The following is a 14,163-nucleotide window of genomic DNA, read 5'->3' as shown; positions in this document are numbered from 1 at the left end:
TGATCTAACAATTTAAAAATGGTAGAACCAAGCAAGAAAGACAGAGATTGATTTTAAGAAGATATTTAACTTCAAAGGTGTCAAAAAACACAAGAATTGGCCGGCTATGCATCCTTTTTAGGGCTCAGAGCCCAAACATGGTGTCATCTTGCCCAGGGAATAGATTTCCAGGCGCACGAGAGGAAGGGGATTAATAAGAGAAACTGCTAAAGGAAAGGAAAAGACAACCATGGTAAAGGCAATAAACAAGTATCTAACACAGTACTTATTCCTGGCAATAAAAACATTCCAAGCAATTTTTTGGTCTCCATGAAAAACCATGGATAAATCCCATGAAAATACTATTGTAAAACCCCATACTGTATATCACACCTGTTCAAAGTGTAAGACCACTACATTAGGTAACAAAGTAGGGTCATAGAGAAGTTGCTACAGAAGCTGCAAAAGTAGCAAGTAAAAGATATGTATGTGGCTTTGTTAGCCCCAAAAATATACAATGCTAAAAAAAACTAGCAAAGCCAAATGTCTACCGATCAGATTGTGAATCTCCAAATTAAAGATTCCTCACCCAAAAAAAAGGTGGAAAACCAGCCGCATAAAGCCAAAGATAAGCTTTTCAGTTCAGATCGCCCTCACCCTGCAAAAAAAAAAAAAAAAAAAAAAAGTGTTAGGAAGGAACACAAAAATACTATTAATAAAGAAAACATACATCAAAACCAAAATACAATCTAAGAAAACCACACACACTCACAATGGCACTTGAGAAGGCAGGAACAGGCAGTAAATCACTGACACCATTGAGGTTTGCCTCAATTACACAAGCCAGTTGATTTTACAAGAAGAAAAAAATATATATCCATAATGCACAAGTTAAACCCCATTATAAAAACCCCAATCTCTTCTATCTCTTCCCCATCTCTCTATATTCTCTCCTTTTCCTCTTCTTCCTCCATAACCACCAGCTCCATGCCTCTACCACCTTTCTCTCTCTTCTCTCACCCTTTTCTACTCTATAGGCTACTGCCTCCACTTCTTCACCATCACCGCTTTCCCCTCTCTCTTCTCTCCTACCACTTCCTCTACTTAATCAATTTCCATGCCGTTGCTTTGCAGGAACTCCACCAAGTCTCTCTCTTACCATCCCTACTTTCACCTTCCACATATCTATATATATGCATTATACACGCGAATGCATGCACGCGCACGCGCGCACACACAAACATAAACACACAGATCTGTATGGACACAACACACAAAAATATGTATTAAACACGGATAAATATATGTATATATACAAAAAACAGAAACACACACATATAAATAGGTTCTACTTCAGAATTATTTTCTTTTTCCTTTACTTTGAGTAGGTTATGGCCTTGCAGCCAATAGACATGCAGATTCTCCCATTAAATTACAGTGACCACACTTCCTCCCTCTATAATAGGTCCTTCCTCAAGTGTTCAAGTTCTCAGGAGTCAATCCCAACTAACAGGACGGGTTGGTACATCACGCATGCCAAATCTAAGAGGTGCCACAGTAGGATTTCGCAAAATTTGTCACAAGTGCCAAATCTTAAGGGTGTTAGTGTAGGTTTTCGTGTGTGTAAGTAGGACAAATCTCAACAGGTATACAAAAATGAAATGATAGGGACTGCCTCTAGATTGTCTAATTAATAGTATCTCCTGTTAAAAATAATTAATGCCATGTTCATTCATGTATATGTTCATTCATGCATCTATTATTGTACATGTATCAAGTGGATACATGTATCAAGAGTGTACATGTATCAAGTGTGTGCATGTATCATGTGTGTGTTTGAGATTGTCTTGAAAAGTTTAAAGGTCTATGGGAGAATAGTGTATATAGGGTAAGGTATTTGTTGTTTAGATATGAATACAAACAAAGAGTTCAATACAATACAGAAAAATATTTGTTTATTCATTCTTCTCTCTTCACTTAGAAATTATTTAGTTGGTTGAAACTATAGCCAACATAAGTGGTATATGAGCTTGATTTCGATCAAGAGCAAACTGGGCGTGAAGCTTATTGACGGGAAAACAAACCCCGAAGAAGATCCATCGTGATGGCGACTACAGGCAATCAAAACCAAGGTGCCCATCAATCAGCACTTCCCATTTTTGATGGGGAAAATTATGATTTTTGGTATGTGAAGATGAAGACCATTTTTCTCTCATATGATTTATGGCATTATGTTGAAGATGAGTATGATGAACCGGAGGATACAACAACTTTGACGAATGCCCAAAGACAACAATTGAAAGATCATAAGAAGAAAGATGCAAAAGCTTTAGGCTTTATTCAACAAGGAGTTGCTGATACAATCTTTTCCAGAATTATCAATGCTTCTAAAGCAAAGGAGGCATGGGATATGCTCGAGAAAGAGTATAGAGGCAGCACGAAGGTAAGAACTGTAAAACTCCAATCTTTGAGAAAAGATTTTGAAAATATGAAAATGAAAGAAATAGAGTTGTTGAAAGATTATTTTTCTAAACTTATAGAGGTGGTAAATCAAATGAAGACCTATGAGGAAGATATTTCTAATCAAAGAATTGTTGAAAAAATTCTGATTAGTTTGCCGGAAAAATATGACTCTATTGTTGTTGTTATTGAAGAGACTAAAAAGCTTGAAAACTTGAGTGTTAAAGAATTGATGGGTTCCATAAAAGCATTTGAGCAAAGGTTGAGTAGGCGCTCCGAAAAGACAATTAAAAGTGCTTTTCAATCCAAGCTCAATGTTAGTTCCAAAAATCAAGAAAAATACCCATCAAGTTTTGATCGATCCAAAGGTGAATCTTCTAGAGGTGGAAGACACGGAAGAGGAAGAAGAAGAGGAAGAAATTCAAGAGGAAGAGGAAGAAATAATTTTGAGAGAAGTGGAAATATAGAGTCCATTCAACAAAATTGTGGAATTTGCAAGAGAAGTAGCCATGTTGACAAAGATTGTTGGTTTCGGGGAAAACCTCAATGTTTCAATTGCAAGAAATTTGGACATGTTCAAAAAGATTGCCGGTTGAAAACAAATCAGCAAGCTAATTTTTTCGAAGAGCAAGAAGGTGAAACGAGCATGTTTTATGCTTGTCACTCGACATCGGAACAAAATGATGATGTGTGGTTTCTTGATAGTGGGTGTAGTAACCACATGACCGGAGATAAAAACATATTCTTGGAGATTGATTCTTCATCCAATTCTCAAGTGAGGATGGGAAACGGTGCCTTGGTCCAAGCAAAGGGAAAAAGTATTATTGCCATAGAGACAAAAAAAGAAAGAAAGCATATTCGGGATGTGTTACTTGTTCTGGATTTGGAGCAAAATTTGTTAAGTGTTGGACAGCTTGTAGAGCATGGGTACTCTATTCATTTTGATGAGGACTCTTGCAAAATTTATGACAAGGGAGGACAAAATCATATTGTGGCAAAAATCAAGATGGGCAAAAATAGAAGCTTTCCTCTCACTTTTTCATGTTCAAAAAATATGGCCTTGAAGATGGATGTTGTTGATGAGTCTTGGCTTTAGCATAGAAGACTTGGCCATTTGAATTTCCAAAGCTTAAAGAATTTACAACAAAATAGCATGGTATATGGGCTGCCAACAATACAAGAAGTTAAAAAAGTTTGTGAAGGTTGTGCTCTTGGCAAGTATCACTGAGAGTCATTTCCGAAAGAGAAGGCATGGAGGGCTAAAGCACCATTGGAGCTTGTTCATACCGATGTGTGTGGACCAATGACAACACCAACTCATGCGGGTAACAAGTATTTTATTATTTTCGTTGATGATTTTTCAAGAATGACATGGATTTATTTCATGAGACAAAAATCAGATGTGTTCTCTATTTTCAAAAAATTTCAAAAGCTTGTTGAAAGGCAAAGTGGCCATCTTATCAAAGTGTTAAGAAGTGATAGAGGTGGAGAATACAACTCAAATGAGTTTGAAAAGTTTTGTGAAGATATTGGCTTGGAGAGACAATTAACGGTTGGGTACACTCCACAACAAAATGGAGTGGCAGAAAGGAAAAATAGAACAATCATTGAGATGGGAAAATCAATGCTTCATGAGAAGGGGCTACCTAAATCATTTTGGGGTGAAGCCGTGTATACGGTTGTTTACTTGATGAATAGGAGTCCAACAAAAGCGGTGGAGAATAAAACCCCATTTGAAGCATGAAGTGGAAGGAAGCCATCATTGAAACACTTGAAAGTTTTTGGGTGTATTTGTTTTGCTTATATTCCAAGAGCAGTGAGGCACAAACTTGATGAAGCTAGTGAAAAATGCATCTTTGTGGGTTATAGCTCAAAATCAAAGGGTTATAGACTCTTTAATTTGAAGAAGAATAAATTGATTATTTGTAGAGATGTTCTTTTTAACGAGAAGGCTGCTTGGGATTGGAAAGAGAAGAAAGTTCAAGATGAAATCCCCATTTTCAATGAAGAATCAGGAAATCAAGAAAGTGAAAATGAAGATTTTCTTGAAGTTCCACAAGAAATGTCTCCCGTATCTAGCTTACAATCAATCCCAACTTCTCCATCAAACTCAAATTCTTCATCTCCAAGTTCAACTCCAAGAAGAATGAAAAGTCTTAGTGATGTGTATGCAAGTTGCAATTTTTGTGTTGTTGAACCGAAGAACTTTGAAGAAGCAATTAAACAAAAGGCATGGAAGAAAGCTATGGAAGATGAAATTTATGTGATTGAGAAGAACAAGACTTGGGAGTTAGTAGAGAAACCGGAAGACAAAGATGTGATTGGTGTGAAATGGATTTTTAAAACAAAATTCAATCCGGATGGCTCCATTCAAAAGAACAAAGCAAGACTTGTAGCAAAAGGGTATTCACAACAGCCCGGAATTGATTTTCAAGAAACTTTTTCACCCGTGGCTCGTCTTGACACAATTAGAGCACTCATTGCCTTGGCGGCTCAAAATGGTTGGTCCTTGTATCAACTTGATGTAAAATCAGCCTTCTTGAATGGTGTTTTGAAAGAGGATGTCTATGTAGAACAACCTCAAGGCTTTGTTGCAAAAGGAGAAGAAGAGAAAGTTTACAAATTAAAGAAGGCTTTGTATGGCCTAAAACAAGCACCCCGGGCATGGTATAGTGAGATTGATTCTTTCTTCATCAAAAAAGGCTTTCAAAGGAGCAAAAGTGAGCCAACCTTGTACTACAAGACACAAGGTAAAACTGGGATTCTTATTGGTTCTCTTTATGTTGATGATTTGGTATTTACCGGAAGTGATGAAAAAATGATTGATGATTTTAAAAGAGAGATGATGAAAAAATATGAAATGAGTGATTTGGGTTTGTTGCATTACTTCTTGGGCATTGAAAATTATCAAAAAGAAGGAGGAGTTTTTATTTGTCAAAAGAAGTATGCAAAAACTCTTCTTGAAAAATTCAAATGCAAAAACTCTTCTTGAAAAATTCAAAATGTTGAATTGCAAATCCGTTTGCACTCCCTTGGTTGTGAATGAAAAATTGATGAAAGAAGATGGAAGTAAAGAAACGGATGCATCTCTCTATAGAAGCTTGGTTGGAAGTCTATTATATTTGACATCTTCAAGACCCAACATCATGTATGCTACAAGCTTATTATCTCGGTTTATGCACAATCCAAGTCAAATTCATGTTGGGGCTGCAAAGAGGGTGCTGAGATATATACAAGGTACACTTGATTTTGGTGTCTTGTATGAGAAAAATGTTGATGCAAAGTTGTTTGGTTTTTGTGATAGTGATTGGGCCGAATTTGTTGATGATATGAGAAGTACTTCCGGTTATGCATTCTCTCTTGGTTCGGGTGTATTTTCATGGGCATCTAAAAACCAAGAAACGGTTGCGCAATCTTCTGCCGAGGCTGAGTATATTTCAGCATCAATGGTAGCGTCACAAGCAATATGGCTAAGGAGAATTTTTGAAGATGTTAGTGAGAAGCAAAGAGAAGCTACTCCAATTTTATGTGACAACAAATCCGCAATTGCTATGACAAAGAATCCTATTTTCCATAGTCGCACAAGACACATTGCAATCAACCATCACTTCATTAGAGAAGCCGTGGAGAATGAAGAGATTCAACTCAAGTATTGTAAGACAGAAGACCAAGTTGCGGACATTTTTACCAAAGCACTTCCAAAAAATAAGTTTGAATACATTAGAGAATTGTTGGGTGTCACAACATGGCATTAAGGGGGGTGTGTTAAAAATAATTAATGCCATGTTCATTCATGTATATGTTCATTCATGCATCTATTATTGTACATGTATCAAGTGGATACATGTATCAAGAGTGTACATGTATCAAGTGTGTGCATGTATCATGTGTGTGGTTGAGATTGTCTTGAAAAGTTCAAAGGTCTATGGGAGAATAGTATATATAGGGTAAGGTATTTGTTGTTTAGATATGAACACAAACAAAGAGTTCAATACAATACAGAAAAATATTTGTTTATTCATTCTTCTCCTCTCTTCACTTAGAAATTATTTAGTTGGTTGAAATTATAGCTAACATCTCCAACTACTGTTTCACTGACATAAACAAGTTGGTTTACAAAACTGTGGATGATGGGTGGAAAGTATACAAAAAGGAGATTGAAAAGAGGGAATTAAGAAAGGCTTTTTGAATTAGTTGTTGGGTGGTTTTGGATTAACTGAAAAAAAAAAAAAAAAAAATTAATGAACAAGAATTGATTTTTATCATCTCAATGCCAAAGTTGGTGAAATGAGTATTGGGGTTGGGATTGAGGTTTGTTTGGCTGGGTAGAATATCCTCATGATGTAATTCCTGAATGAAAAAACAATATGTGAGGATTTGAATTGGGAAAACAGGAAGCAAATAAAAGTATTCGAGGACGGTGGAACCCAAACACGATTAATTAATTGATTAAACAAAAAGTTATTGTCTGAAATAGCCTACTTGGTTTTTTTACGAAGTTGGAGGAAAAGAAGATATTCATGGAACCAAAATGATATTCAAGAATAATTCTGAATACTCTAGTAGAAAAACCTACTCAATAAGGTAAAGTTGATTACGCAATGGTGGAGAAATTGGAGAACCTCAGGGATCAATCAATTTAAACAGAGAAATAACCTAAAATACAAGCTACAAACTCCCACTTTTGCAGCATCAGATATAAAGTACAATGAATAAGTTACTCTTCCACTAATTGCATATTTTTCACAAACTGTACGAGGTTAGACTGACTTGTTGTTTATGACTCTATCAAAACTGACCACTGAACCAAACCATATTGCCTAAGAAATATTCAAGACGATTTACAGAATGACAAAGTAAATAATATTTCACAAACTAGCCTAAGTTAGCTTCCATCTCCATTTAAACGGTCACATCTTTTGAATTCCTAATGTGATTCATTTTTCATGCATCTTGTTAATTTGCATTGAACAATCACTTTATCAACCCTTATCAAGTTTCTCCTCTGCGTATAACTTTAAAGTATCATAAGTACCATTTTGCATGGTTGGCCTCTTGGGACGTGTTCCCCGTTTGAATGCTTTCTAATATATTTTACTTATAAAAAAAATAAAAAAATAAAAGGTATCATTTTCCATGGTTGCTTTTCAATTTTCTTGCACAACCACCATATATTTCATTTTCTAAATTCTTTGAATAAAAATACTAAAATTATCTCTTGCTAACATCAACTCTAGGCAGAAGGTAAATTCCCATTTCCAGCAAGACTCTGGCTTTCTTGCTCCAGAGGAGAGTGAAATAAAAGACCAATTAGAAAAATGAAAGGGAATCGCCAGCATTAGCCAATCATAGGAGTGCCATAACTAACCAGTGCATTTCAGTATCACAAGGCTGCTTAGAGTGTTAGACATTACTAAGGTTGCTCGCAGATGCCAAGGAATGGTTTGAATAGCAAAATACATGTGCATTTCAGTGTCACAAAAGAAAAGGCGTGTTTGCCTACTGCCAACAAACCAAAAAATTACTTCTTGTCATTGTGTGGAACAGTTATCAGAATGTAAATGGGTGTTTTTCTCAGTCAATGACCCAAAACAATACCGACGATAAAGCTGAAGTTACAACACTGCTTGTCAAGCGAAAACACTTGAAAGTAACCGAGCTAAGTGATTAGTTTGAAACTCAAACCACATGGTGTGAATAATAATAAGAACTAACATTCACCTTAATATAAAAAAATCATCTGAATAACAAGGCCAAACTTAGAAAGACCACAGCCTCATAAATTATTTATAGCATCCCTAACTTTACTGCGATGTGAATCCTAGCTCACTCCAATACATTTCTAACAAATACAAATGAATCTAAGATATATATTAGCATTGCATCCTTTCAAAAAAAAAAAAAAATACTATTTAACAATAACCAAAAAAGAGATCAATGCCTGATCCACACTACAAAACCCATTAAGCGCCCAAACCCATATAAATAATTCAAATGTTAGCAGGTTGCAACCTCCTTTCAGTTAGAATATAATAAAATGTGGAGACAACTGAACATCAACTCAACAAGCACTATAACTCAAGCACAGAGCAAAAGTAATCTCCACCAGGAGAATGAAAATTATGAAATACAGAGCTTGGAAAACAGATGCAGGAGAGTTTAGAGGAAAAGAGCTGGTCTTAACACAAGAAGCAACCAATAGCGCTTGTGAATCAGCAAACCAGGTTGGTGATTTCACAAATATACTATTAATAAAGAAAACACTAAAATGGACATCAAAACCAAAATACAATCTAGAGCCCACACACAACCAGAATAACACATGAGAAGGCAGGAACAGGTTACACTGACACCATTGAGGTTAGCCTCAATTACACATGCCAGTTGATTTTACAAAAAAAATATATATATATACACTAACCCCTTAATGAAGGTAAAATGCACAAGTTAAACCCCATAATAATAACCCCCCCCCCCCCTCTTTTTCTCTTCCCCATCTCTCTATATTCTCTCCTCTTCCTCTCCTTCCTCCATAACCACCAGCTCCATGACTCTACCACCTTTCTCTCTCTTCTCTCACACTTTTCTACTCTTTAGGCTACAGCCTCTATTCCTTCACCATCACCACTTCTCCTCTCTTCTCTCCTACATCTTCCTTTACTTGATCAATTTCCATGTCGCTTTCCACTAACTCCACCAAGTCTGGCTCTTACCACCCCTACTTTCACCTACCACATGTCTATATATATACAAACACGCGTATGCGTGCATGCACACACATGCACTCACACACAAACAGAAACACATAGATTTGTATGTACACACACACACACACAAATATGTATAAAACACACATAAATATATATATATATATACAAAAAACAGAAACACGCATGTAGAAATATATGTAAAAATATAAATAGATTCTAGATTAAAATTATTTACTTTTCCCTTCACTTTAAGTAGGACAGTCATCGGCCCATTATCAATTATATTAAGAGTCAAAAGAATAATTAAATGACCCTTTAATCTCCCTTTTAATTCTCTGTTTAAACATATTCAAGTCATAGGAAGCTTGCTCAACATTAGCCTAAAATATATAGACATTCTATTAAGAAAAACTTTGTGCATATATCACTAAAGCACAACATAACCAAAAAAAAAAAAAAAAACTAGGAGAATCCGGGATGAACTTACTGGTGCAAGTGATGGAGAGGTTGCAATCTTGCGCAAATGAACCAAGGAAGAAGGAATTAGGGTAGTAATTAAGAGGATGATTATTAATTTATTAAGCTCTGGTTTGTGGTCCATTCTTCTAAGCTATTTTTGAATGGTATCTCACCAAGACTCTGTGGGTATTATTTCGATTATAATTGAATTGGTCTTTACAAAAATCTTTTAAGGACTGTTTGGCAGCTTAGTGAGTCGGTAGTCCTTTTTGTAGGTCCTAGAACTAGTCAAGATTCCCCTCATGTGTAAGTTCAGACATATGTCAACCTTTACTGTGGATGAACTCAACATGTACAGAATAACACATGCTGATGACAGTTAGGATTTTGCCAATGTCATACACCGTCTTTTGGATTGCCAAAATATCCAGAGAAAATTCTTGGATTTTAGTAAATTCTTGGATTTCATTTCTTTTCCTGTATTATCAGAAATCAAATAAGTTTCAAAGGTAGGGTGATATAGTAGTCAGAGAGAGAAGCTTCTATTAAATGCAAATAAGGTTTGAATTACATATGAGTGCACACATCTCTTTCACATATATTCTAGCTTTTACTCATACTCTTAATTAGCCAATATCATTAATAATGGTTATGGAAGTAGTGTTACTTTTAGCTGCTATTACATAGATAAGGCACTTTCAGTCATACTGATATTGTAGTCTTCTAAGTGTAATTGTAAACAGGGGTGATACTTACAAACTCAAATCTAAAAATTGTCAAAATGAAAGTCTTGCGCAGAATCATGAACCTGCCAAAGCAGATTACCATTATGCATGCCAAAAAGAAACTACAAGTTATCAGTCAAGATCTTCTCAGATTTCTCCACGAATTTCTCTCCTACCTTTTCACTATTTTTCAATTTAAAAGAACCCTAGTATATAGATTAAACTTTAAATGATTCTATGATTTTGTATGACTCTAATGATGAAAAGACATCAGAGTTCACAATTAACAACTGAGATTAATATGTACTAGTATGACTGTAATGATGATAAAAAGAATCCATGTACAAAATAATTTCATGCCCTAACTATATGAATGAATTTGAAAAAAATTACTTGCAAAGAATTGCCTCCAGAATTCAGCATCTGAATGATGACCATCAATGCCGCCAGGATTTTTCTTCCAGAAGGCAGCATCGGCCAGAAAAGCTCTGATGGTGCTGGACAATTCTTTTACCTTTGCGTCAAAAGACAACTTCCCTCTGTGATTCAAGGGATACCTCACTTAGGGATCTCAAAACTTCCTTTAGCTCCTCAACTCTGCCAGAGAGTTCAGCTTTTTCTTCGCCTGTCAACGGATCATTGAGCCACACCATAAATGCCTCTCCATTTCACAGAACTCCCTCATTAACCCAGAACGATTCATGTTATGTGCCATATTTGCCTCCGTACAGATGTTATTACGGAGAATAATCAATAGTGTAAACCAATCAAAGATATAGAGGGAGTCTTCATGAAAAACTGCACCAATAACATCTCGGTGCTGACAGGGAATGGCAGCAACCAGAGCCCAAATCCCAAAGAATAGAATATATCCCAATGTAAAAACAGCACGGGCATATTCCTGTGTCGTGATTTTGTTCGATAGTTGGGATTACAAAGTTCTCCCCCAAGAAGAATAGCTCTTGGGCCACTGAGAACTGCTTTCCAATGCGCGAACAGGTATCCTCCTCATGCTTCATACTATGATTATATTCCTCCACTGAGGCTCTTGCGCTCATAACGGTTTCAAAATCATTCACATCTAATACCGAACAAACCATCTCCAGTTTCACTTTTGCATGCCTCAGAAAAGTCAGTCCATCCAATATTGAGTTCAACAGCATTGCATATTTGCTGCATCTCAGGTTATGCAGCCAAATTAGACGCTGAATGTCATTTTGCTGCAGATAAAGTCTATTAGTAGACACAACCCTACTGAATTTTCTCTGTATATTCAGCAACATATCAATCAGAGTTCGGACCCAAGTTACAGAGAGAAAATCTTCCCTAGAGTTTAATTCCTGGAAGAATATAGTAACATCCCCCTGGAAGGATACAAACCCTTCATCTAGGACCTCCCCTTCATCTAGGAGCTCCCCTTCATCTAGGAGCTCCAAATTTGCCATCTGTTATTGGGTCAAACCCACACAAAAACAACAAATTCAAACCACATAAACATTAATTGGAAATCTCATAACATAAACAACTAACAACCCACAAAAATATATATACATGTTGAATTCAAAGAAATCGCAAATCAAATGAGCTCTGAGTTTGCCACACAAAAAACCCAATTCAAATTACACACACATTAATAGTGGAAATCTCAGAATATAAACAATAGTAAAAACCCACCAAAAAAAAAAAAAAATGTAGAACAATATTCGAAGTATTGTTGAAATAAATCACAAGTCAGATGACTATTGAAAACCAAGAAATGAGTTGAAAGCAAAAGTTAAATACGACAATAGAAAACAAACCATCATATAAAACCAAAATCTCTCTTAAAGCCCCTTCCATTAGGTCTAGCAACATACATTCAATTGTGAATTAAAATATATATATACAAAAAATACGAAGAAAATAAGTGAAACCCTATTGAAAAAAAAAAAGATTCTGTAGAACAAATGTAATACATACCCAAGGAATTCGAAAGCTTAGATCCGACCGTGTTCAAAAACCGCCCAAGAAATCTGAAATGGGAGTAAACGGGGAAGATAGAGAGAGAGAGTTTAGAGAGAGACGGACAGAGTTTAGAGAGAGACAGAAGTTTGAAACCTAACACGGGAGGGAAGCTTATTATTTATTTAAGCTTGAGTTTCAAATTCAAATTGGCAATTTAATGAATAATGCTTTCATACAACAGGTTCAAAGTAGGCTTATTTGATCCTAATGTTATACAAAATAATGTCTAATTAATCCGATTTGATAATTTAATGGATTATTTGCGAATGAATTCACATGCAAAATGTTGTTAAATGGATATTTTATCCGGTTATCCCGATATTATTAGTAATTTATATTAGTTCATATTTTTTTTAATAAGTATTTAGTTCATTTAGGTATTATGTTATTTCTTAATGGATTATTGAAACATATATATATATATATATATATATTTTGGGTTTTACGGGCTGGTTGATCAAAAGTCAAATTTTTTTTTTTTAATTTTTAAATTTGATTTTTTTGGTCTTTTCCCCCTTCTCTCCAATTGAATGTCTTAATGGATCATTGATTGAATGTCTGTAATGACTCGGTCATTTTACTTCCTTCTTTTTTTCTGAAATTTTATGAATAAATATTTTTCGTTAAATTTTCTTTTCTGAGTTCGGTTACTCATCACTTAGTGTCGTCTCGAGTGCTCGGAAATGGTTTCTGAGACTATTTCCTTTGGATTGACAATTTTCTTGAAGGATTGAGTCATTTCTACATTTTTCATTTTTTTGGATATTCACTTTTCGTCTTTTTCTCGAGATTGATTTTCTTCACGTAACCTCACTTTTTGTGCTCGGATTTGGTTCCGATTTTTGCATGCATCCGTTATATTTAAATTACATGTTTTGTATATTTTTATCTTTCTAGAAAAGTATGCTAGTTATTTATTTTTACGTAAAAGGGCATGGATGCATTGTTTTTTCGAAAACATTATTTGTTTTTGGAGTTTTTTTGTAATTATAGAAAGTAAATATTTTATTTCTTAGGGCCATTTTTATAATTTATTTAGGTAAATATTTTCAAAAAGGACTTTTTTGCAATTACCGAAAAGTGTGACAAGTGTCGCATTCCCATTGGTCCACTTGTAAGCATCTCATTGATTCACACTTAGAAGCCTTGGATGTTGACATGTGGAAGGTGGAGATTCACCCACTTGTTAGCCTAGCATTGGTGTACTTATTGGCTTGGATTGTTGATAAGTGTAGGTTTTAGATTAAGCCTAGAATGAATCATTGGATTAATGACAAGTGTAAGTTTCTAATTAAACTCTAGATTTTGTGTGTGTGAGGGGATGGTGCAAGACTAGGTGTGTTTGACTTCCATTGACCAAATGAGTGGAGGAATACACTTAAGTGTTTTAATTATTTCATTTTACACATTAAACTTCTTCTTCCTCACTTAAAACCTTCTTCCTCACTTAAAACCCTAGCCACCATTGAAAAAAACCATTAACCTAGGCTTAAAACCTTGGTTTTGACCTTCTTCCACTCATCTTAGACTCAAAAGTTTGGAACACAAAATACTTGCCTCACCTTCCTTCATATATAACCCTTGAAGGAAATTCAAAAATTCCTTTGTTTGTTTTGGATTCAAGAGGAACAATCCTCTTGTGAGATAGGGGGTGATTTAGGTTTTTAATCTAAGTGTTTTAATTGTTTTTATAGCTTACAATAAATTGTTTACATGTCTTATACTTAATTTTTAAATTAATAGGTTGTAGTACTTTGCATGAAATTAAGCTAGGACATAATATTCTTGAAGGCCGTGACTTGATCTATAACTTGTATTAGTTTAAA

General features: G+C 35.2%; 1 long non-coding RNA gene across 1 annotated transcript; it reads right to left on the bottom strand.

Moving 5' to 3' along the window:
• Window positions 1-276: 276 nt before the first annotated feature.
• Window positions 277-12,412, bottom strand: LOC132274348 (uncharacterized). Its single transcript, XR_009470409.1, has 3 exons — window positions 12,293-12,412; window positions 10,727-11,778; window positions 277-637 (listed from the first exon to the last, which is right to left on the bottom strand). It is a non-coding gene; the product is annotated as an uncharacterized LOC132274348 (long non-coding RNA).
• Window positions 12,413-14,163: the final 1,751 nt, after the last annotated feature.

Source organism: Cornus florida, unplaced genomic scaffold (assembly GCF_030987335.1).
Source record: "Cornus florida cultivar Cherokee Brave unplaced genomic scaffold, ASM3098733v1 CherokeeBrave_3.0.0_Hap2_Chr09, whole genome shotgun sequence".
Taxonomy (NCBI): domain Eukaryota; kingdom Viridiplantae; phylum Streptophyta; class Magnoliopsida; order Cornales; family Cornaceae; genus Cornus; species Cornus florida.
The sequence above is the reverse complement of the archived record's forward strand: the minus strand, read 5'-3'. Positions and strand labels throughout refer to the sequence as shown.